The sequence below is a fragment of the Gorilla gorilla genome, chromosome 6, assembly GCF_029281585.2.
Source record: "Gorilla gorilla gorilla isolate KB3781 chromosome 6, NHGRI_mGorGor1-v2.1_pri, whole genome shotgun sequence".
Taxonomy (NCBI): domain Eukaryota; kingdom Metazoa; phylum Chordata; class Mammalia; order Primates; family Hominidae; genus Gorilla; species Gorilla gorilla.
In genome coordinates, this window is record NC_073230.2 from 134,130,542 (window position 1) to 134,154,132 (window position 23,591).

Consider the following 23,591-nt stretch of genomic DNA (forward strand, 5'->3'; position numbering starts at 1 on the left):
TGATATCCAGAAAGACCACATAGGTTGAGTGAGTCCTAGAGCTTCTCGGGGCATCCAGTTGAGTCTATGTACTGAATAGAGGGTCGCAAAATGTCCCAAGTAAAAAATAAGGTGCTAGGATTTATATCTATGCTCAGTCTGGACTACACTTAGATGGCACTGGTGGCCCCAAAACCATGCCAGGCACAGGAGAGGGACTTAGAAAATTTTGAGGAAGGTACTTGGAAGCATGCATTTCTTGAGGTGTGGGGCCTAAGGCAGAGACCTAATGTTCAGATATAAAGGCAGTACTGAGGCAGACCTGAGTTAAAATGCCTAGAACATCCAAACTTTCAAAGTGGTTTAATGAAATAATTTTTTAAGTGGAGATAATCCAAGCTGATCTAATTAAGAATGAATTGTATTCTTTTTAGTATTCAGTGTGACTGTATTTTAAGTACTAATAATAATTTAAGAATTAATAAAGCTCTATATATGCACATATGAACTGATCCTTTTACTTGAAACTTCATAAATTAGTGATGTCTCCTGAATAAACAAAAGAAAGAACACTAAGGAATATTATATGTGAGAAAATGGTTTTCTTCCATGATATTATCCACAAAAGTTGTATAGCATAAAGCAGTGCATTAATTTATTTGTCCTAAATTAATTCTCTTGAGTTTGAAGAAATAGGAAAGAAGGGCTAGTATTCCTGAATTTGTGCAACAGATATGGGATTACACTATCCCTGCGCTCTATATGTTCAGAAGTTTCAAGGAGCCGCAGTTTTCTGGAACTATTCACAACTCTGTACAGCATGTCTGTATATTTCTATATTCTGGCAAAATTGTTTTTTAAAGTTAATAACATAATTTTACAAAACCCTTGATTTCTAACCTTTCTGAATGTTAGAGATTGCATATTGCTAAGAATAAAAAAATTATCATAATTTTTATCCTTGGCTAGAATATAAAATTTTTCTCTTTCAAGGTCTTTTAATTTTAGAAAGATGGAAAAGCCTGAAATCTTTAGTTAGCTTTGAACTACAAGGATTCTTGGGTTTGTAGCTACCATTTAAATAACGTGAAATCACATAAATCCTGCATCTATGTGGAGGATAAATAAATAAACTGGCAAAGGTAAAAAAAATCAGTGAATCTAATTAAATACTATTCACAGAAACCTAACCAAACTAGCAAAAAAACCTACAAGAATATATATAGACACCAGTAGATATTTGAAATAAATTAAACTTCTCCAACCCTGCACGTAAGGAATAAATTGAGTGAAATTGATGGTGTATTTGGCCATAGATTAAGATGAACTGAAATTTTTAAAGTTCAAAATTCCTCAGTCTAAATGAGTTTGATGCTTGTCAGAAGTCATTAAGAAAATCCAACTAATTCTAGTGATCTCTTAAACCTTAAAAACATTACAGCTGTACCCACTGTCCCTGAAATATGAAATATACATTTCTATATAAAGTACAAGCAAATAATTTACAGTGATTATGAATTAGAAAATGCAAGAAACTTTTCAAGTAAGAGATCTGACTCATTAAATTATTCCTGAGCTCAAGTGGAGCAAGACTCCTGGATCTATACATATTGGTTATGTACCCCAGAAACCTGAAATGTTTTTTAAAGTTACCTCACACCTTTTAATCTAATTATCTCAATTCCATTTCTCATACATACATTTCTTATGCTTCCATAGGAATTTTAGGAAATATTGAGGATCCGGGAGTCTTATAAACCATGATTTCTCAACCTTAGTGCTACTGATATTCAGTGCTGGATAAGTCTTTGTTGGGGGGCTGTCCTGTGCATTGTAGAATGATTAACAGTGTTCCTAGTTTCTACTCACTAGATGGTAATAGTGCCCTGACCTTCTTCCCCTCATTATGACAACCAAAAATGTTAGGAAACATTGCCAAATATCCCCTAGGAGGCAAAATTCCTCCTGGTTGCGAATAAATGCTATGCATTACAATTATACAGGATTTAGCTTCATTGTTGACAAGGAGCAACTGCAGAATTTTTCTGCTTCCCCAGAAAATCAAATACTTTAATATATGGGAAGAACAAAGAATGATGTAATTGTACACATTCCACTGATTATATCCATAATGCATAGAAGTAAAAAGCTTAAGACTGACTGCAGCACACAAATATGTATCATTTAATCCAAGTATCATCCTGCACACTGCAGTTGTTTGTTTCTTACTAAGTTTGAATTAGTTGCCAGCATTTACAATTAGACTATTTCACTGAAAAACCAACCAATTACTGAAATAATTATGACTTCTCTTGAAAATTAAGTTCTGGCAAAATTGTGCCCCAATTCTCAAAAGAATAACTCACTAGATGTTGCCTTCTTTAGACAGGACATGTGTTCTCTGTTTTATCACATCTGACCTATTTTTAAAATTTGCATTACATTACCTACATAGTCTTATGATGACTTGAATTTAAAACTTCAATAAGTCAGAAAATGTAATGTTGAATCAAAAGCTCAATTAACTTTAAGGAATACAGTCTAAGCTCTAAAAATAAAGAAGAAAAAGAAGAGTATTAGTGGAGAGGAGCAATTGGTAAGAGGAAGAGAAAGAATGATTCATTATTTTCTGCAATCCAGTGGAACTGGGTGTTACATGTTGCTATAGATTTTAGCAATTAATTCACTTGTGATAAAATTCTTCGAACTTTTCAAAAGGAGTTTTGAATTTGAATGAGTACGAGAACAGACAATAAAAAAATAGTATTATCTGTCTTTCTTCTATCTTGAGTTAATTTTTGTATAAAGAAGGGGTCCAGTTTCAATTTTTGGCATATGGCTAGCCAGTTATCCCAGCACCATTTATTGAATAGGGAATCGTTTCCCCATTGTTTTTGTCAGGTTTGTGGAAGATCAGATAGTTGTAGGTGTGCGGTCCTATTTTGGGGTTCTCTATTCTGTTCCAATGGTTTATGTGTCTGTTTTTATATCAGTACCATACTATTTTGGTTACTGTAGCGCTTAGCAAACTAATGCAAGAACCGAAAACCAAATACCACATGTTCTCACTTATAAGTGGTAGCTAAATGATGAGAACACACACACACAGAGGGAAACAACACACATTAGGGCCTTTCGGAAGGTGGAGGGTGGGAGGAGGGAAAGGATCAGAAAAATAAATAATGGATACTAGGCTTAATACCTGAGTGATTAAATAATCTGTGCAACAAACCCCCATGACACACGTTTACTCATGTAACAAGCCTGCACATGTACCCCTGAACTTAAAAATTAACAAAAATAAAAATAGCATTATCTGGATTCATTCATAGTATTGAAAAGATCAGATGAATCAAGTTGTGGGCCAGAGACACATTCAAGTAAGCAGAATGATGGGTCAATCTTCATGGCACCTTAGGAATATGCATTATTCTCTGAAAATGTATAGGGATGCTTATATTAGGAATGTATATTCTCTAGCTAGTAATAAATACAGTACAAATTACCATGAACAATAAGTCATCTCCTTTTGTTATTTTATTTTAGATTCCAGTTGTGAAAAAAAATTGTACCTAAAGAATATAGTCCCTTTATAGAATTGTTTTGAAACCTACCACAGGTATTTCTACACAGGTAGGTATAAAGTTGTACCTTGGGGGCTATGGAGTATAGTTTGGTTTCATTAGTTCCATTTTTTATTAGTATTACCCTGGAAAAATGCCTTCCAAATTACCATAAGCAGAGATCTTTTAGAGACTCAAATTGACACAGGGTGATTGTTCCAAATAAGCATAAATGTAGTATTTAGAGAAAAATTTTAAATATAATTCTTTATGGATCCAAGAATTCTGGGAAAATGATTCCATGTCTTTGAGAGGCGATTCCGTTGCAACTTTTCAGATAAATATAAATTCTTACCTATAAAATACATATTAGTCGCTGGATACGTTTTACTTTTACTTAGCACACGCTGTTTGGAATAATTTTTAAAATACTTTGTTATTTGCATGTAGTTATAAAATGTAAGCAAATAAAATATATATTAAAATATTTCAAAATATTAATATTTAAAAATAATTGAAAGCAGAAGTAGTCAGTAATAGTTGGTAAATCACCAGTTCATTGTAAATGAAAAAATATTTAAAGTAGGAACACTGTTTACCATCCATAAGAGTTTTTGCTTTATTTGTCTTAAAAATCAGAGATATTGGGAGTAACCCATAAAACTTTTAGGCAGAAGAAAGAAATATTACAGTTCCTTTTTGGAGTCAAATAAGACACTGCAGTAAGAATCAATGTTTCAATAATTTTTAATGTATGCAGATTTTAGAGATAACCCAGAGAAATAATATTATCATTTAGAGTACTATAATACTTATGATTTATAGTAGAATGAAGGCTCTGTATTTTTTTTATTAGAAGTTTTAGTTATGAGAGACCTCATACATAGAAAAAAGGCATAGTATTCTAATCTGGTACTTTCGTTTTTCCCCTCCAATATGTTAGTATTAGTTGACAATAGATTCTCCCTAGCTAACGTTAACTTAAATATAAATAAATAAGCGTTTTTTTTTTAAATTTAGCAATAACTTGAAGGTAGTCCGCAGGTGGCCTTAGCTTGGTTCATTGGTGTCTGGGCTGTTAATTTCTTTGGATGGTGATTAATCACTCAGGCATTTAAGGCGTAACAAAAAGGAAAATACAGTGCTAGTCACATTTCTTCCTTTTTATTAAGAATGTAAAAGGCTTTTTAGTTTTCCTCTTGTGTCCCATAAGCACCATGTCACATGATGTTCCTGGCCACAAAGGACATTAGAAAATTGAATATTTGTATTTATCAACTTTTACAGTAATAGGCAAACAGGGAAGTTGGGAAGAAGTATTGACCACAATCTATGCCTAAATAATAATTTAGTTTAATTTGATTATGAAATGATATATAAATGGAATTGAAGATTAAATGTTTTTAAGAAGTTAGTTTTCTCTAGTTTACTGCAATCACAATTCTAGCAGGGTTTGTCTGGGGGAAATTGACAAGTTATTTCTAATGTTTTCACGGAAAATCAAAGGCCATGAATAACCAAGGCACTCTTGAGCAAGAACAAAGCTGGAAGATTTATATACCAGATATAAGATTTATTATTTGATAATAGTAGTTAAGACTAAAGTATTAACAGAAGGATAGACAGATTGAGCAATGGAGTAGAATAACTGTTTCAGAAATCACATGTATAAGATCGTTTGATTTATAACAAAGATGACATGGCAGTGCAGAGGGAAAAGAGTGGTCATTTTCATACATGGTGCTGGGTTAGTTAAAGGTCTAGGTAGACATAAAAATAAGTGGCAATTCCCTACCTATACCATACAAAGCAAATCATTTCAAGGTGGACTGTAGGTTTAACAGGAAATAGAAAACAATAAAGCTTTCAGAAACTATTAGAATCTCTCTCTCTTTCTTGATTTCTCTTCAAATTTTTTTCTATCTCTCTGCCTCTCGTCTTTATGGAGTACCTGAAAATTGTCCCTAACCATTTTGTTAGGAGAAACTAGATTTAGATCTTTGGAAGTTGTATAATTAATTGCTTGTGTTATGAGAGTTGGGTAGGTCTGAGAGGAATGAGAGTATAAAGTGAGTCTCTAAAATCAGCCTATTGATTGCATGTAGGGAAGTTGCCATCCACCTCCCTGCTTTTACTCCCATTCCATGGTTAAGGAATTAGACAGAAGGAGATTTTGTAGTACTTGTGCAGCATCAGTTGGTAACAGATGTCTGAAGCAGTCATTTGTTTAAATAATCCAAGCTTTTATGACCGACGGCTTAATTTAAGCAATGTGTTGAAAATAACGTTTATTTCTGGCCACTGCTTTTCATGGTCAGGATACAAATGTATGGATTTTTCAAGTGTCTGTTTTTCCAGAGATTTTCTTAAGCAAATACCATGAATTTTCCAATAGAATAAATACTTGAAGTTTAAACGGGTAAATAATGAAATCTTCGTCCCTCAAAGAGGGATTCTAGGAAAAAGTGCAAGATGTAAAATGTTGGGTGTTGTTTCAGGTGACAAGGCTAAACTGCTATGATTTTAGGGACAGGGAGAAATTCCTTCTGGGCTGAGGGATCAGAAGTGATTTTGTGGAGAACTGACATTTTAATAGGAATAGGTAGTCAGAATTTAGAACTGCAGAGATGTAGTTTGAGGCATTCCTGGGCAGTGAAAAGACAATGAGCCCAGTGATACAGGTATGAAATCAATATATTCCAGTCATCAAATATAATGTAAATAATCAGTAAGCTGATTAAAATGATTATAGGGAAAACCCATAGCTTACAGTAACAAAATTACAGAAATAAATGGGAATGAATTTAATAAAGAGGAAGGGTTTAAACTATCTACAACCAAATGCCAACCTGGAATTTCTGTGATTAAACAGCTGAAAAAAAGTACAGGTTTGCACCATTCACGATTGTTAAAACATGATAAACTATTTATAAATCATTCTCTCAACACCATGCCTGTTAAATAGAATCCTTGATACAAAAATTCCATACGTAAAATAAATATCACAATGAAAATTACACATAATCTTGTATAGTACATGTGTTTAAATTAGTGTGACTATGAACTGTAGTTTCTCTGATAAGAAATCATCCAGAAATGCTCAAAGTAAAAGTAGGTTGCATGGGACAAATAGGCATTTTATATTGTCTGACACTCATCCCTGCAGTAATTTAATTTTATCTTATATGAAGTAGGTCATTTTGTACAGATATAAACTTTCTGTTGTGCACTGTTCTCCCTTGACACCCATGTTATATTGACATTGTAATTTTTTCTGTAGTTCTTAGCAGTTTTTATGCCACCTCAATTTGTAAAATCACGAGGTTTTACCCATATTACAAATAAGTAATAGCAATGATTACCTAGTTACCTAAACTTGTCTATTTTTAATACCCACAGGTATAAAAAGAAATTTTTCTTTCTGTATTTCATTCAGAAGCATGTTATATGGACACATTTATTTATACCTAGCATTATATCAATCTTGTTTTCTGTAAAGCTTTATGAAGTAGGTCAAACAGGAAAGTAAACTTGCTAAGTATGAAGATAATATATATTGGTTTAGCAAAGACTGAATAATATGGAACCTCATCTATCTCATTGCTAACTTATTTTTTTTTTTTTACTTTTAGCTTTTCCCATCATTGTTAGATAAACACAACTAGGATAGAAAAATTCTGATGTTGACATCTTATAACCAGGCCAGATAGATGCAGTTTATTAGAACTACGTGGAAAAATAGAATAGGTTGGTCAGAACTTATCTTGGAGGCAGAGTCTGGCATAGACGAAGACGTCATTTGGAGTTTAGGATTTCGCACACTGTCCTCTTGGTCCTTCTATTCTTTTTGAGAAGCCATTAATAGGCCAGAAGATAGATATAATTAGAAAATTAGAATTGGATGAGCACAGCATGTAAATAGAATTTTGTGTATATAGGACACAATATATATATACACAATGTGTATATAGACACATCCAAATTCCTGAAACTGTTGTATTCTTGAGTAGCTTTTTGTTTTGCTTTGGTTCAATAATTTTCTTTTTTCTTTGCATATTTTTTAGTGTACATTTCACTTACTCATCTCTAAACTCTTTCTGAGAACAATAAATTTATTTCAAATATATTTTAACTTTGAGAATATATCTTTGGAGCCCCTCTTTCTCTTCATTCTGGGATTTCATTTGTCTCTCCATGAGGCATCCTTGGTATTCTGGATCTTTTCTTGATTTACTTCTTCATTTTGTTAAAATATATCCTTTAGAAGCTTCCTGTTAAACGATACAAGGGAGATTAATCTTTTGAGAACTTGAGAATTGCATATTTAAAAATGTACATATTCTACCTTCATATGAGATTGAGAGTACAGTTCAGTATGGAATTCCAAGTTGAAAATTGAGAATATAGTGACTGAAAGCATGCTACGTTGGCTCCATTGTCTTTTTTCTAGTGTGACTGTGGAGGAATCCAATGACATTTCTTCCCTAAACTTTTGTAACAGCATTCCTTGTCGTGAATCTTTTCTCATCTCTCTTACTGGACACTTGGTGAGTATTCTAAGGAGAAATCTCATATCCTTCAGATATCCCTCTAGAATGTTTTGAAATTATTTTCTTCATAATATACTCCTCTTATTTTTTTCTGAAACTGTACTTATTCAGCTATGGCACATGCTGAATTGGATCCAATTGCCATTCTACTTGCATTTTTCTTTTTCTCTCATTTATCAAAGATTTTCCTCAACTGTATCTCAGCTGCAACTCTTGAATATTATTTTTCTCCAATCATTATTTTCTCCAATCATTATAAGAAAAGTCAGGAATACTGTACTTTTCTTACCAAACTAAATAGACAGTGACTTCGAAAATATTTAACAATTTATTAGTTAGAATAGTTTGTCTTAGGTGAGTTTCCCTACAAGCAGAGTTTGAGGAGGGATTTTCATTCAAGGTGCTTATGGAGGGTGCACTCTCTGGAGAAAGAGAATGAAGGAAGTATCCTAGGTCAGGAGAAGAGCTAAGCAAGGTTGCCCTTTGTTGAAGTCCAGCTTCAGTCTGATCCCCTGAGAAGCTTTCGATAGGAATTATGCATGAACATGGTTTCCATCTTGAGGCAAGTGGGCCTATCAATTAGTCAATAGTTAATGTGGAAGAAGGTCAGAGGGAATGTACAACTAAGGCCATTTCCTGAATAAAGAAAATCTGTAGTCAGCAGCCAACATTCACAGTGGCAGTGGTATGCATAGGCCTGCCTGATCAAGGAGATCTGCATGGGGCAACAACAACATCTATTACATGTCTTTACCATTTGAAAGCGTTGAATATATTCATCAGGCACACCTAACAGCAAACTGTTTTATATGGCTTATCGGATAGCTTGATACAAATGAAGGTGTTACATTTCATCTCGAGTTTGATTTTGCAAAAACTTTAATAAGGAAGATGGTCTTCAGTCTTAATAAAAGCAAAATTAAAATATTTAGTATACTATATGCAGTGTATCTACATAATTCGGCAAACTGTAACTTATACTCTTTTAGATCTTGCTAAGGAGTCTGGATATAGGGAAAATGGCTGAGTCTTCAAAAACTTTTTTTTAAACAAAATTCAATTTATTTGTTGGTTTGCTCAAAAGTGATTTTTTGGTTTGATCATTTTGCTTTGAACTTACTAGTTGTTTATGCTTGACTACCAGGCATATTGCAAATCAGAAGTGGGTAATAATCCAAGATCAGAATAAGTGACTCAAACTTATCTTGGGTAGCCAAGATGCTACCCAAAGGGAGTAGCCATTAAGCCTTTCATTTACCCTCAGATATTTATAAAGCATTATGACTGTTCTAAGTACTGGAGATTCAGATGTAAAATACATAGTCCTGATTTCAAGAAGTTTATTAGAGTATATGTGTGTGGAGGGGTGAGGAGATGCCAGTTAACAAGCATAATTGAATAGTGTAAGTGCTGTCATGTGTGCTATGGACCTAGAGAGTGTCAGCAGCTCACCCAGAATGGGAGTAGGAAGTTAGAAAACACAGCAATAAAAAATTAACCCCGATTTTGAGTTTTAAAGCATGTGTCTAATTTTATCAAGTGAAATTGTAGTTTTGGGCAATGAGTTTTATACTGGACCAACAGGAATCACTAAAGAATTTTGAGCAGGAGAATGTCATGGTAATATTTCTACTTTAGAAATAAAAGGTATTTTCTTAATTTAATCTACGTACATTAAAGGGAAATTCTAGGAACATGGTGTCTGAACTCAGATCTGTGAAGTCCTCTCTTTTAAACCCTTCTTGGAGAAAGACCATAGCCATGATGGAGCGGGAAAATTGATGTTAACTGGTATTAAGTAACTTTACTAGGTACCCTTAGTTGTGGTTTTCTTTATTACTAGCCTGTTTGGGTTCCTAGGGCTTCTCTAATTGGTGTCTTAGTCAGTTTGCACTGGTATAACAGAATACCATAAACTGGGTAGCTTAAACAACAAACACTTATTTCTCACAGTTCTGGAGCTGCAAGTCCAAGATCAGGGTGACAGTCTAATTAGGTTCTTGGTGAGGGCCCTCTTCCTGTTTTACAGACAACTCCTTTTTTGCTGTATTCTCAAACTGCAGAGAGAGAGAGAGAGAGAGAGAGTGAGAGCTCTGGTCTCTTTTCCTCTTCTTACGAGGATGCTAATCCATCATGAGGGCACCATCCTCATGATTTTGTTGAAGTTGATTACCTTCAAAGGCCCCTTCTCCAAATACCAATACATTGGGGGTTAGGGCTTCAACATATGAATTTGTTGGGGGACATAAGTATTCAGTCCAAAATAACTAGTTTTGAAAAGTTCTGTCATCATCTCTTCAAATATTTCTTCTACTATTTTATATCTCCCTCCTCCTTCTGAATCTCCAGTTATGTATGTATTAGAACCTCTACCAATTTTCATGCTAATTTCTGTAATGCATTTTAAAAAATTACTTTATTTTCCTTTGACCATTTTTACAACTAATATACAGCAGATTACTAAATTGTGGTGTAGTCACACAATTTAGTACTATCCAAAAATGAAATGAGTAAACAATAGCCATCACAGCCCTTATGTCAAGATTTTGAGATTTAACCCGAACTTACCCCATACAGTTGTTGTATGCACACAAAAATACATATAGTATAATTTCATGTGTATAAAGCTCAAGAATGAACAAAGTTAAAAACAGTAAATTTGTTTGATTATTCATAGGTGATACAATGAAGAGAAATGAATAGAAATAATATGCATGGGGTGATGGGGAGTGCTGCTAAAGGGATATGATGGAGATGGGCACACAACTGGCTTTAAAGAAAGATCCATTCCTTAACCAGAGGAATACTGGTGTTGCTATGTAGGTGTTCATTATATTATTCTTATTGAAATGAACAGAAATAGTTTAAACATTATTTTGTCTATATGACATATTTTCTCCACACAATTAAAGAAAACAAAGAAACTGAGGGGCCAGTATGTTGGGTTTCTTGTGTGAAAGGTAGATAGAAATGAGTGAGCCCAGCTGTGCTAGAGGACTGTGAAGAGGAGGAAGAGAAGGAAACTTTCAGAAGGAATGAGTTACAAAGTACAGAGACCTCATGTACAATGGTTTGCATAATGAAATAGAAAGTGAGAACATTGACTCCATCACTTGAGATGGGTAAAGAGGGAATAAATATCCTTTGAAAATGCTATGGAAACAGCCATGTCATTGGGGGTATGTTTTGAAAGCTTAAGTCAGTGGTATGAGCAGGCACAACATAGGAGGGTAATATTTTGGAAAACCATAGATGGGAGGTACAAACTAGTTGTGAAATGAGATAAACACATTCAGTCCTGAAATCTTTGGCAGGAAAGTGTGCAATTGCCCTGTGTTTAGATTGAGGAAAAGCGTCTATTTCTGCCTATTATAGTCAGATCAAATAATAGAAAAAATGACCACAAAATGAGTGGTTCTGTCTGTGGGGAAGGATGAGTTTTGGGCCAGTTTCTAAGCTGATGAGTTTAGCCCTTTGACTTGGGTATTTATTCCTCATGGTCCTAATGGCCTCATGGTGCTAGTGAGGACCTATTTCTGATAGTGGTGTTTTTCTTTGAATTTGTAATCAATGCACATACAATGACCTTAAATAATTTATGTTGGGAAGTTGGGGGCAAAGGGAGAGAGAGCATTAGGACAAATATCTAGGCATGTGGGGCTTAAAACCTAGATGATGGGTTGATAGGTGCAGCAAACCACCATGGCACGTGTATACCTGTGTAACAAACCTGCACATTCAGCACATGTATCCCAGAACTTAAAGTAAAATAAAAATAAAAATAAAAAATTAATAATTTATGTTATCTCAGTTCTGATCTAAGCTATGTGGGCCTCTCTAAGCACATAGATGATTTGCATACTCTTTTGCCCTTTCATAGCTCTTTGTTTGAAAAAGGAGGTTGGGGGAGGTAGATCATTGATAAAAGTCTCTCCTACCTCTTTGCTTGGGTAAATCTTGCCCACCCTTCATTCGGGTTCTAGTTTATATGTGACTTCATGAGGGAAGTCAGCCTTCATCTCTCATGTCTGATTTAGACACTCCTCTTATGTCCTCTAGTATTCCGTCCTCCGTCAGAATGCTAATCAAACTCAACTGTCATTGCTGGCTTAATGATATTTCAATGTTTAGTGGAAATCCTCTAGATAACTTAAAATATCCTTTTCCAGTAGCCATGAACTTCAGCAGATCCAGGAAACATTGTTGTCAAGTATTTTATTAATGCCCATCTTTGAACAATGCTGTATTAGGACAACTTTCTCATCTACCACTTGAGAAGTTTTTCTTTTATGATTGACAGCTGAAGCCTGACAAGGGCCAGCCAACCAGTCAACACTGACTCATTTAGAGAACAACTTCATCTTAAACTGTTGAGAAGCAGAGGTGACAGCAATGTGTTTCCACACTATTAATATGTTAAGAGAAAGCAAGTAGGATTTTTACCCCAGCTAAGACAATAAAACTAAAATACTGAAACTGTCAGGCTAAGCTAAGCAGGAATAGCCTGGGTCAGTATTTGGTGATGTCTCTGAGGAATATCTTCTGTAGAATAGCTATTTTAAGAAATAAATCAGTAACATGACTATCTATGAATCAGTTCTGCACTAGCTTTCTGGTTCAGAAAATGCCATACCAATGGAAATGGTGCCTTAACAATGATTCTTACTTTTGGTCTGTTATACTTGTGATTATTATTCCTCACAGGAGACTTTCCCATGCAGGGTAAATCATTTTCTGCAGTCCTAGAAGCTGGTGGATTCAAACTGAAACCTTTTAGGAGCAAGTGGTTTACAATTCAGTGAATAAGAGCAAAATTTATAATTCATCCTCTTCCTCCACTCTCCCAACACCTTATCAAGGTGTTCTAAAGTAGGAAGGCTGGGCAGGAAAGTCCACCATCTCATGCCAGAAAGGTAGGGGTATCATATACAAATTATAAATGCCTAACAAATGCCGAGAAGGAACAAACTTCACTAAGCTGCATTTTTTATATCTTGGGGGAAAATAAAATGGAAGTGAGCTTTCCTCCAAAAAGAGTGAACAGAGCAGTTTTAAAATAACCAAATACTTATTAAGACATCAAAAATGGTGGTATATGAACAAATGTGTCAAGTAGCAATTATTTTGTGTGAAGGGGGCAAAATATTATATGTAAGTGTTTAAAATTGTCATTCTCCTCATTGAGGAAGATTTCTGTATTTGTCTCCTTGACTCTTGAATTTTGTTGTTGTTGATATTGGATGAAGAGGAGACAAAATGATTGGATCTAGAGAGGAGCACCGACAAGCAAATGACAGGTAATGAAAGAGTCCTTTCAAGGAGGATGGAGAAACGTTGGCACATATTCTAAGCTGAAAAAGACTCCTCTGATGGATGTCAAGCAGAGAAGAGATTCTCTGCATGTTTGGAGCAGTGGGCAGGAGTGGAGGAGGAATACCTGCATAGACAGGGAAGTGTGAGAAAATATGCATGCCAGAAAGTAAGGGATGTAGCAATAGAGAGATTTGACAGCAGCTGCTCGAATGCATAGATAGTTTGAAAGACACACCATTAATAGAGTCACTGTAGACTGCAGTTAAGATGTCTTTTTAGTGCATTTTGAATGTCAGATTGATGAGTTTCAGTTTGCGTGCTTGTTCATAAATCAACACTTTGCTGAGACTGGCTTAGAGGAAGTACAATTATATTCAGGGATGATATTCAAAACAATATATATGAACACAGACCAATAAGACAGTTGCCTGACCAATTAGGATGGAGGCCAGCCTTCATGCAAAATGATGTGTAGCCACTCACAATGAGTCTTAAATTTCAGGTTACCATTGTGAGCTCTTAAAGAACAGTATTGTTCTTAGTTACTTTAAACAGAGTCAAACAAAATAATGAATGCTTTTCTTATATATACCACATGATCCATATTATAATTTTTCACAATCATTAAAAATTTGAGGCCACAGAATTAAATGAAACTCCATTAAACCTTAGGGCTATAAAGCTATAGTAGGGTACTTCATATAATTGAGAAAAAAAATTAAAGAAGCTAGAGACACAGAAAGTAAGGCTTAAATATTTTAACCTTGATCTTGATTATTTTTCCAATATTAAAAAAAGCAAAAAAAATTTTAAAGTTATTAGAAATATAATCATTAGGCTAGTTCAATAGCAAATGAAGATTTACCAACTTTTGTTATTTTATGTAAGTTCCTATAGCCTTTAAATAAGGAGAAATTGCTTTAGATTTTGCTTAATATAAAGATTTAGAAGAAAATAATTTTCTCATTATTAGCCAATAACAAATCTGATAACTCTTAAAAGCTAAATCATTTGGAATAGAAACTTCTCATATGGTATTGCAATGGGTTTTCTAACACCGTAAAATGTAATATTAGTAAATAAATTTTGAGATATAATGATGGCCATCATGTTTTTCTGGAACAAATTTGCAAATTAATTTTATGGTAGAATAGGAGTGACTAATAAAGTAGTAAGAATCACTAAAAAATGTATGGTTACTTATAACACAATTTTGTACTATTTTCTTTCTTTCTTTCTTTCTTTCTTTTTTTTTTTGAGATATAGTTTTGCTCTGTTGCCCAGGCTGGAGTGCAATGGCACGATGTCGGCTCACTGTAACCTCCGCCTCCCAGGTTCAAGCGATTCTCCTGCCTAAGCCTCCTGAGTAGCTGGGACTACAGGCATGTGCCACCATGCCCTGTTAATTTTGTATTTTTAGTAGAGACGAGGTTTCCTCATGTTGGTCAGGCTGGTCTCAAACTCCTGACCTCAGATGATCTGCCTGCCTTGGCCTCCCAAAGTGTTGGGATTACAGGCATGAGCCACCATGCCCGGCCTGTACTATTTTCTTCAGAGACACTAGGTTCAGTGGATTAACATAGATGTTTTGGGCTTGTACTGTTTGCCGTGAATCTTACTAAATTTAATTTATTTTAATAAGGAAGTAGTGGTATTACAATTTACAACTTTTTTTGTAGAATGGTAGAAAAATATTTCTAAAACATATTTTATGGCAAATTACTAATAAGGATGGGCTGTTTTAAAGGTAAAATATAATTGGAGGAAACCAATTTAATATTTTTTTCTAAAAAAATTTTTTTTGTTTCTCTATATTCATGTCTGAGCTTTAAAATTCTGTGGATATATAATTTGGCCCTAAGCTGTAACTAATTGATCATTGTAAAAGAGCGGAAAACAATGACAGGGAAATAACTTTAGACATTTGCTAACATTTATATAGATTTGGTTATTTTGCCAAATTTCACAATTTGTTGTAATCTCAAGGAACATGTAACTGAAATTTGCACAAGCCACCACTGTATGATGTGTAGGTAAAGTGAACTGTTAGGTGCGGCAGAGAGAGAGCAATTCTCCGCAATGCTGTCTTCAATAGGTTAAGGTAAACAACTCTGAAATCCACAAACAATGTAGCTATAAAAAGAAATTTCCTTATATAGCAAGAATATAAGACAACATTCAGTTCATTTTATGTTTCTACTTACCTTCTCTCATGTGTATGTATATAATACTGTTTGGATGTTTGTCCCCTCCAAATATGATGTTGAAATGTGATCCCCAAAGTTAGAGGTGGGGCCTGGAGGAACATGTTGGGTCATAGGGGGCGGATCCTTCCTGAATGGCTTGCTGCCCTTTTCATACCCACCTCTTGTTTGTTCCCTCTCTCTCCATGTGATGCACCTGCTTCCCCCTTCACCTTCTGCGGTGACTGGAAGATTCCTAGGCCCTCACCAGAGGCTGAGCAGATGTTGGTGCCATGCTTGTACAGTCTACAGAACCATGAGCTAAAATAAACCTCTTTTCTTTATAAATTACTCAGTCTCAGGTATTCCTTTACAGTAATGCATATGAACTAACACAGTATATAAACAGCAATGAAAGACATTTTTGATTACATTACATTTTGATATTACATTATTGATTCTCTTCTAAGCCACAGTAAAGCTCTCACCCTATTAAATACTATTAGTTACTTGCTGGCTCCAGACCTCAAGCAATATGTTGAAGTCCGGTCATACTTTTATTCTTATATTTAATTACTAATTGTTTATTTTTTTGATCAAGTCCAGGCATTAGGGGTAGCATAATGAAAATAATAGATCATTAACTTTCATTTCCATTGAAGACAGGTAATTTCTAAGAACAACATTGACCTTGACTAAAATTAATGCAGAATACAAGTGTGATGAGTATTACTTGCTCCATAAAGTAAGATTTTCAAGAGTCTTAACATTTCTAAATTCAATTCCCAGATTCTCTTCAATCTCAATCTTAAATCAAATTCTAACTATAGACTAGGCATACTGGCTCACATCTGTGATCCTAGCACTTTATGAGGCTGAGGAGAGGATTGTTTGAGTCCAGGAGTTTGAGACCAGCCTGGGAAACAAAGTCAGACCCCATCTCTATAAAACATTTTTTAAAATAAAAATAAATAAAAATAAACAATTCTAATTTTAAACCAAACTCTAATAATTTTATGGTTTTATGAAATTAACAAAGTGGCAGGTCAACTCCTTGATCATCAATTCAAACTGAGATCTCTTGCCAAATTTATTTTATGGCTTGAAAATTTGGACCATTACTTGGATAGTTTTGGTGAGGTGGGAGCTCCTAGGATAGAGTCTGAACCCCCTAGATGGGTCATATGGAAAACTCAGTCTTCCCTTTCCCTCCTAGAATATTCTTCCTCCCTGTTAAAATTCGGCCTCATTTTCCTACTCAGTAACTTTCAAGGAGACGATTGAGTCCCATATATCTTTGGTTATAGACTTTGGTTATAGCTTTTGGTCCCAAATGAGGGGAAATGGCTCTAGTGCCTATGACTGTTTCCTGCCCCTATGAATAGGAAACAGCTATTAAAGAGAAGAAGACTTTGTTCTTCCTCTATCTTTTACATCTTTTTCTTTTTTATAAATACATTCTATAACTAAGAAATTCATTCTCCCCTTAATGCTTATTTGCTGCCACAGGGAAGAGAAGATCATTGCAGGTAGTTAATCACTGGCATTTCTTTTATAATATAGCTCTCAGATAGAGTTTTCTGACCGGAAAATGAACTAAATTTATTTCTTATTGATAAAAGGATTTTCACTTATTTCATATAACTGACACAAATATGAACAATCTCTATTTTACAATAAGTTGTAATCTTGCTATGCATAGTTAGCAATTTTGCCAGCATGCATAAAAACAATATAGGAGGCATATGTATACATTCAATGTACTCTAAAAATGTGAAGGAATAGATATCACTAAAAGTGAAAATTATATGCTAGCATAATGCCAGCAATATCCTAAGTCCTACAGTGTGCTTCTGGAAAGCTTGGTCTGGAAATACCACGGTATAGTATGGTCATAGGAGACAGGGGTAGTCAGAAGAGTCAGAGTCAAAAGCAAAAAGACAAACACAAATCAAAACCACAATGAGATACCATCTCATGCCAGTTAGAATGGCGATCATTAAAAAGTCAGGAAACAACAGATTCTGGCAAGGATGTGGAGAAATAAGAACGCTTTTACACTGTTGATGAGAGTGCAAATTAGTTCAACCATGTGGAAGACAGTGTGGTGATTCCTCAAGGATCTGGAACCAGAAGTACCATTTGACCCAGCAATCCCAGTACTGGGTATATACCCAAAGGATTATAAATCATTCTACTATAAAGACACATGCACACATATGTTTATTGCAGCACTATTTACAATAGCAAAGGCTTGGAACCAACCCAAATGCCCATCAATGATAGACTGGATAAAGAAAATTTGGTACATATACACCATGGAATACTATGCAGCCATAAAAAGAATGAGTTCATGTCTTTTGCAGGGACATGGATGAAGCTGGAAACCATCATTCTCAGCAAACTAACATAGGAACAGAAAACCAGACACCACATGTTCTCACTCATAAGTGGGAGTTGAAGAATGAGAACACATGGACACAGGGAGGGGAACCTCACAGACTGGGGCCTGTCATGGGGTGGGGATCAAAATGAGGAAGAGCATTAGGACAAATACCTAATGCATGCAGGGCTTAAAACCTAGATGATGGGTTGATGGGTGCAGCAAACCACCAGGGCACATGTATACATATGTAAGAAACCAGCACATTCTACATATGTATCCCAGAACTTACAGTTAAAAAAAAAAAAAAAAAAAGCAAAAAAGCAGAAAGCAGTGGGTTGTTGAAAAAGTTTGGAAAGAGAATCTGCTGAGACTACTTGGGTTTGGGCAAGGCAGACTGTAGGCCTTCAAATACTTAAAGATGCTCTATTTCTAGATATCCTTGGAGCAGTCTTCAAGTAGTTGCCACTGTTGAGGTACTTTACATATAAACTTTTTGCTAGGTCAGCTCTCTTTAGTAATGTTTTCATTTAGATACACTCATTCAATACATTTATTTAAATACATTTGAAGATGATAATTCCACCTTGACCAAGTATGTGTGCAGCCACGAAAAACAGTGTCATTGAAACAGCACTCACACCTAAGTTTTGCTTGATTTACATAGAATTCACCTGTAAGCATGGTTGAATTAATCTGAGAGGTTACTATCTCAACAATTTGTTAGGTAGATTGTTACTAACTAAAATGAACAATATATTTTGAAGAGCTTAATATTTAAACCATTTTAGACATGAACAAAAGTGGTTTCTTTTTCTGAAGTACTTAAGGCAATGCTAGGAGTGAAGAGTTAGAATAGCAATACATATATCCACGTGTATGGAGAGTCTGGAAGCCAGAGTTTGCATTAAATAAATCTCTTTGAAGCAAGGAAGCTTGTGAAATTGGATGTATTGTTTAAATAAATGGGCTTTAAAAATCTTATGCAAACAGGCACCTAGCAAATGGAAGGTCTTGCCATGGAGGGGGCTTTCTGGCTCCAACAGGATCCAAACCCATAGTGTTGCCTATGAGATGCCACAGCTGTGAACAGGTGAGCAAGAATAAGAAAGATAACCTGGGGTGAAAGAATTAGAAATAGGAGGCAACTGAAAAAACTTAGAAAGGACTAAGGAAACATGAATGCTAAAAGCAGGTAAAATGACAAGGCCAGGGGATGAGTGTAAGTGGCCACAATCAGTATCTATACTGTGCAAACAGAATTCTGCATGAGTACCGGTCACTGAAGCCCTTTCCTCTTTCTCCTCATTCATGAGCATCACTAACTCTGTACCTACAGCCATAGTAACCTGTCTTGGCGATGAATAACAGTTGTATTGATTCTCACAGACTCCTTTTTTGCATAGCAACATATTTGGCCACATCTAGATCTAATATAATGCAAAGTCAACCAATTAAATAACAAATATTTTAGTCAAATCAACCTTTTAACATTGGATAAATCAGGGATTTTGAAGCTCTTCAGGTCTATAACACATGTAGCTATTTCTTGGGAATTTTTTCTGCTAATTCTAGAATAGGCAAAGGACATGCCATTACAAAAAGGTCTTTTAAGGATACACAGACGTTCTGCAGAAATATTGTAGGTTTGGTTCCAGACCACTGCATTAAGGAAATATCTCCATCAGATGAGACATGATATTTTGTAGTTTCCTTGACATATAAAAGTTATGTTTACATAATACTGCAGTCTATTAAGTGTGTAATAGCATTATGTCTAAAGACAAAATGTACATACTTTAATTTAAAAATGCTCCATTGCCAAAAATGCTAACAAGCATCTGAGCCTTTAGTGAGTCCTAATGTTTTTGCTGGTGGAAGGTCTTGCCTGAATGTTGATGGCTGCTGACTGATCAGGTGATGGTTACTGAAGGTTTGGGTGGCTGTGGCAATTTCTTAAAATAAGACAACAATGAAGTTTGTTGCATCCATTAACTGTTCTTTTAATGAATGGTTTCTCTGTAATACGTGATATTGTTTGTTAACATTTTACCCCCACAGTAGAAGTTTCAAAATAGAAGTCAAACCTTTCAACCCTGTCTGTATTTAGTAACTAAGTTTATGTAATATTCTAAAACTTTAATTGAAATTTCAACAATGTTCATAGCATCTTCACCAGGAGTAGTTTCCATCTTAATAAACCACTTTCATATGTTTATTGCGGCACTATTCACAATAGCAAAGACTTGGAACCAACCCAAATGTCCAACAATGATAGACTGGATTAAGAAAATGTGGCACATATACACCGTGGAATACTATGCAGCCATGAAAAAGGATGAGTCTATGTCCTTTGTAGGGACATGGATGAAGCTGGAAACCATCATTCTCAGCAAACTATTGCAAGGACAAAAAACCAAACACTGCATGTTCTCACTCATAGGTGGGAATTGAACAATGAGAACACTTGGACACAGGAAGGGGAACATGACACACCGGGGCCTGTTGTGGGGTGGGACGAGGGGGGAGGGATAGCATTAGGAGATATACCTAATGTAAATGACGAGTTAATGGGTGCAGCACACCAACATGGCACATGTATACATATGCTACAAACCTGCACATTGTGCACATGTACCCTAGAACTTAAAGTATAATAAAAATATATATATAAATAAAATCAACATATAAAATTTAAAAAAACACTTTCTTTGCCCATCTATAAGAAGCAACTCCTCATTTGTTAAAGTTTTATCCTAAGATTATGGCAATTAAGTCACATCTTCAGGCTCTGCTTTTAACTTCAGTTTTCTTGCCATTTCTGCAACATCTATAGTTACTTCTTCCACCAAAGTCTTAAACTCCTCAAAATCTTTTATAGGATTTGGGACCAACTTTTTCCAGATGCCTGTTAATGTTAATATTTTGACCTCCTCCTATGAATCACAAATGTTCTTAATGGCAGCTAGAATGGTGGATACTTTCTAGAAGATTTTAAATTTACTTTGCTCAGACCCATCATAGGAAGCACTGTTTATGGTAGCTATAGCCTTACAAAATGTATTTGTTAAATAAGACTTGAAAGTTGAAAGTATCCTTTGATCCATGGGCTGCAGAATGGATGTCATATTAGCAGGCATGAAAACAACATTAACTTCCTTGTACATCTCCATCAGACCTTTTGTTTGACTAGACACATTGTCAATGAGCAGTAGTATCTTGAAATAAATTTTTCTTTCTGAGCAGTAGGTCTCAACAGGGCTTAAAAAATTCAGTAAGCTATGGCTTTGTTGTTCCATTTACAGAGCACAGGCAGAGTTGATTTAGTATAATTCTGAAGGACCCTAGGATTTTCAGAATGATAAATTAGCATTGGCTTCAACTTAAAGTCACCATTTGCATTGGTCCCTAACAAGAGGGGCATCATGTCCTTTGAAACTTTGAAGCCAGGCATTGAGTTCTCTTCTCTAGCTATCAAAGTCCTAGATGGCATCTTATTTTAAGAGAAGATTGTTTTGTCTGTATTGAAAAATCTGCTGTTATGTGTAGCTACCTTCATCAATTGTCTTAGCTACATGTTGTGGATAAGTTGTGATTTATATTCTACATTAGCACTTACTGCTTCACTTTGCACTTCTATGTTATAGAGACAGCTTCTTTTTCTAAACTTCACAAATCAAGGTATGGTAGTTTCAGACATTTCTTTTGCAGCTTCCTCATCTCTGTTAGACATCATAGAATTGATGAAAGTTAGGGTCTGGGTCTGGATTAGGCTTTGGCTTAACAAAATGTTGTGGCTAATTTTATTTTCTATCCAGACCACTAAAACTGTCCACATACCAGCAGTAATACTGTATTACTTTTGTGTTAGTCCATTGTCATACTACTATGAAGAAATACCCAAGACAGGTAATTTATAAAGAAAAAGTGGTGTAATGGACTCACAGTTCCACATGGCTAGGGAGGCCTCACAATCATGGCAGAAGACAAAGGAGGAGCAAAGGCACATCTTAAATGGCAGCAGGAAAGAAAACATGTGCAGGGGAACTGCCCTTTATAAAACCATCAGATCTTGTGAGACTTATTCACTATCATGAGAACAGCATGGGAAAATCAATCCCCGTGGTTCAATTACCTTCCACTGGGTCTCTCCTATGACATGTGATGATTATGGGAGCTACAGTTCAAGATGAGATTTGGGTAGGGACACAGCCAAACCATATCATTCCACCTCTGCCTCTCCCAAATCTCATGTCCTCACATTTCAAACAAATCATGCCTTCCCAACAGTCCACCAAAGTCTTAACTCATTTTAGCAGTAACTCAAAAGTCCACCATCCAAAGTCTCATCTGAGACAAGGCAAGTCCCTTCTGCCTACGAGCCTGCAAAATCAAAAGCAATTTAGTTGCTTCCCAGATACAATGGAGGTATAGGCATTGGGTAAATATGCTCATTCCAGATGGGAGAAATTGGCCAAAGCAAAGGGGCTACAAGTCCCATGCAAGTCTAAAAGCCAGCAGGGCGGTCAAACTTAAAGCTCCAAAATTGTCTCCTTTGACTCCATGTCTCACATACATGTCACACTGATGCAAGAGGTGAGTTCCTATGCCCACAGTGGTGGGCAGCTCCAACCCTGTGGCTTTGCAGCATATAGCCCCCCTCCTGGTTGCTTTCATGGGCTGGCATTGAGTGCCTCTGGCTTTTCTATGTGCATGGTGCAAGCTGTTGTTTGATCTACCATTCTGGGGTCTGGAGGATGGTGGCCCTCTTCTCACAGCTCTACTAGGCAGTGCCCTAGTGAGGACTCTGTGTGAGGGCCCGTACCCCACATTTCCTTTCCACATTGTCCTAACAGAGGTTCTCTATGAGGGCTCCACCCCTGCAGCACATCTCTGTCTGGACATCCAGGTGTTTCCATACATTCTCTGAAATTTAGGCAGAGGTTCCCAAACCTCAATTCTTGACTTCTGCATACCTGCAGGCTCAACACCGTGTGGAAGTTGCCAAGTCTTGGGTCTTGCACCCTCTAAAGCCATGGCTTGAGTTGTATCTTGGTCCCTTTTAACCACCGGCTGGAGCAGTGGTACACAGGGCCACAAGTCCCTGGGCTGCACAGAGCAGTGGGACCCTGGGATGGGCCCACAAAACCATTTTTCTGTCCAAGGCCTCTGGTGCCATGATAGGAGGGGCTTCCAGGAAGGTCTCTAATATGCCCTGGAGACATTTTCCCCATTGTTTTGGTGATTAACATTTGACTCTTTCTTACTTATTCAGATTTCTGCAGCAGGCTTCAATTTCTTCTCAGAAAGTGTTTTTTTTTTTTCTATCACATCATCAAGCTGTAAATTTTCCAAACTCTTATGCTCTGCTTCCCTTTAAATGTAAGTTCCATTCCAAACCATGTCTTTGTAAATGAGTAAAACTGAATGCTTTTAAGAGCACCCAAGTCTCATCTTGAATGCTTTGCTGCTTACAAATTTCTTCGGTGTGATACCCTAAATCATCTCTCTCAAGTTCAAAGTTCCACAGATCTCTAGGGCAGGGGCAAAATGCCAGTTTCTTTGCTAAAGCATAAGAAGAGTCACCTTTGCTCTAGTTCCCAACAAGTTCCTCATCTCC

The 23,591-nt window shown here is 35.8% G+C and overlaps 1 long non-coding RNA gene across 3 annotated transcripts in view; it reads left to right on the forward strand.

Annotated features, from left to right (window-relative positions):
* LOC101124486 (uncharacterized) overlaps positions 1-23,591 on the forward strand; it is a 248,938-nt gene that overhangs the window by 172,850 nt on the left and 52,497 nt on the right. Inside the window, exons 5-7 of one of the 3 annotated variants that reach the window (XR_010134762.1) lie at positions 3,526-3,612; positions 13,339-13,389; positions 15,841-15,939. The exons of the other annotated variants lie outside the window; for them this stretch is intronic. This is a non-coding gene — a long non-coding RNA (uncharacterized lncRNA). Of the gene's footprint in view, positions 1-3,525; positions 3,613-13,338; positions 13,390-15,840; positions 15,940-23,591 lie in introns of those variants that run through there. 3 annotated transcript variants of the gene reach the window in all.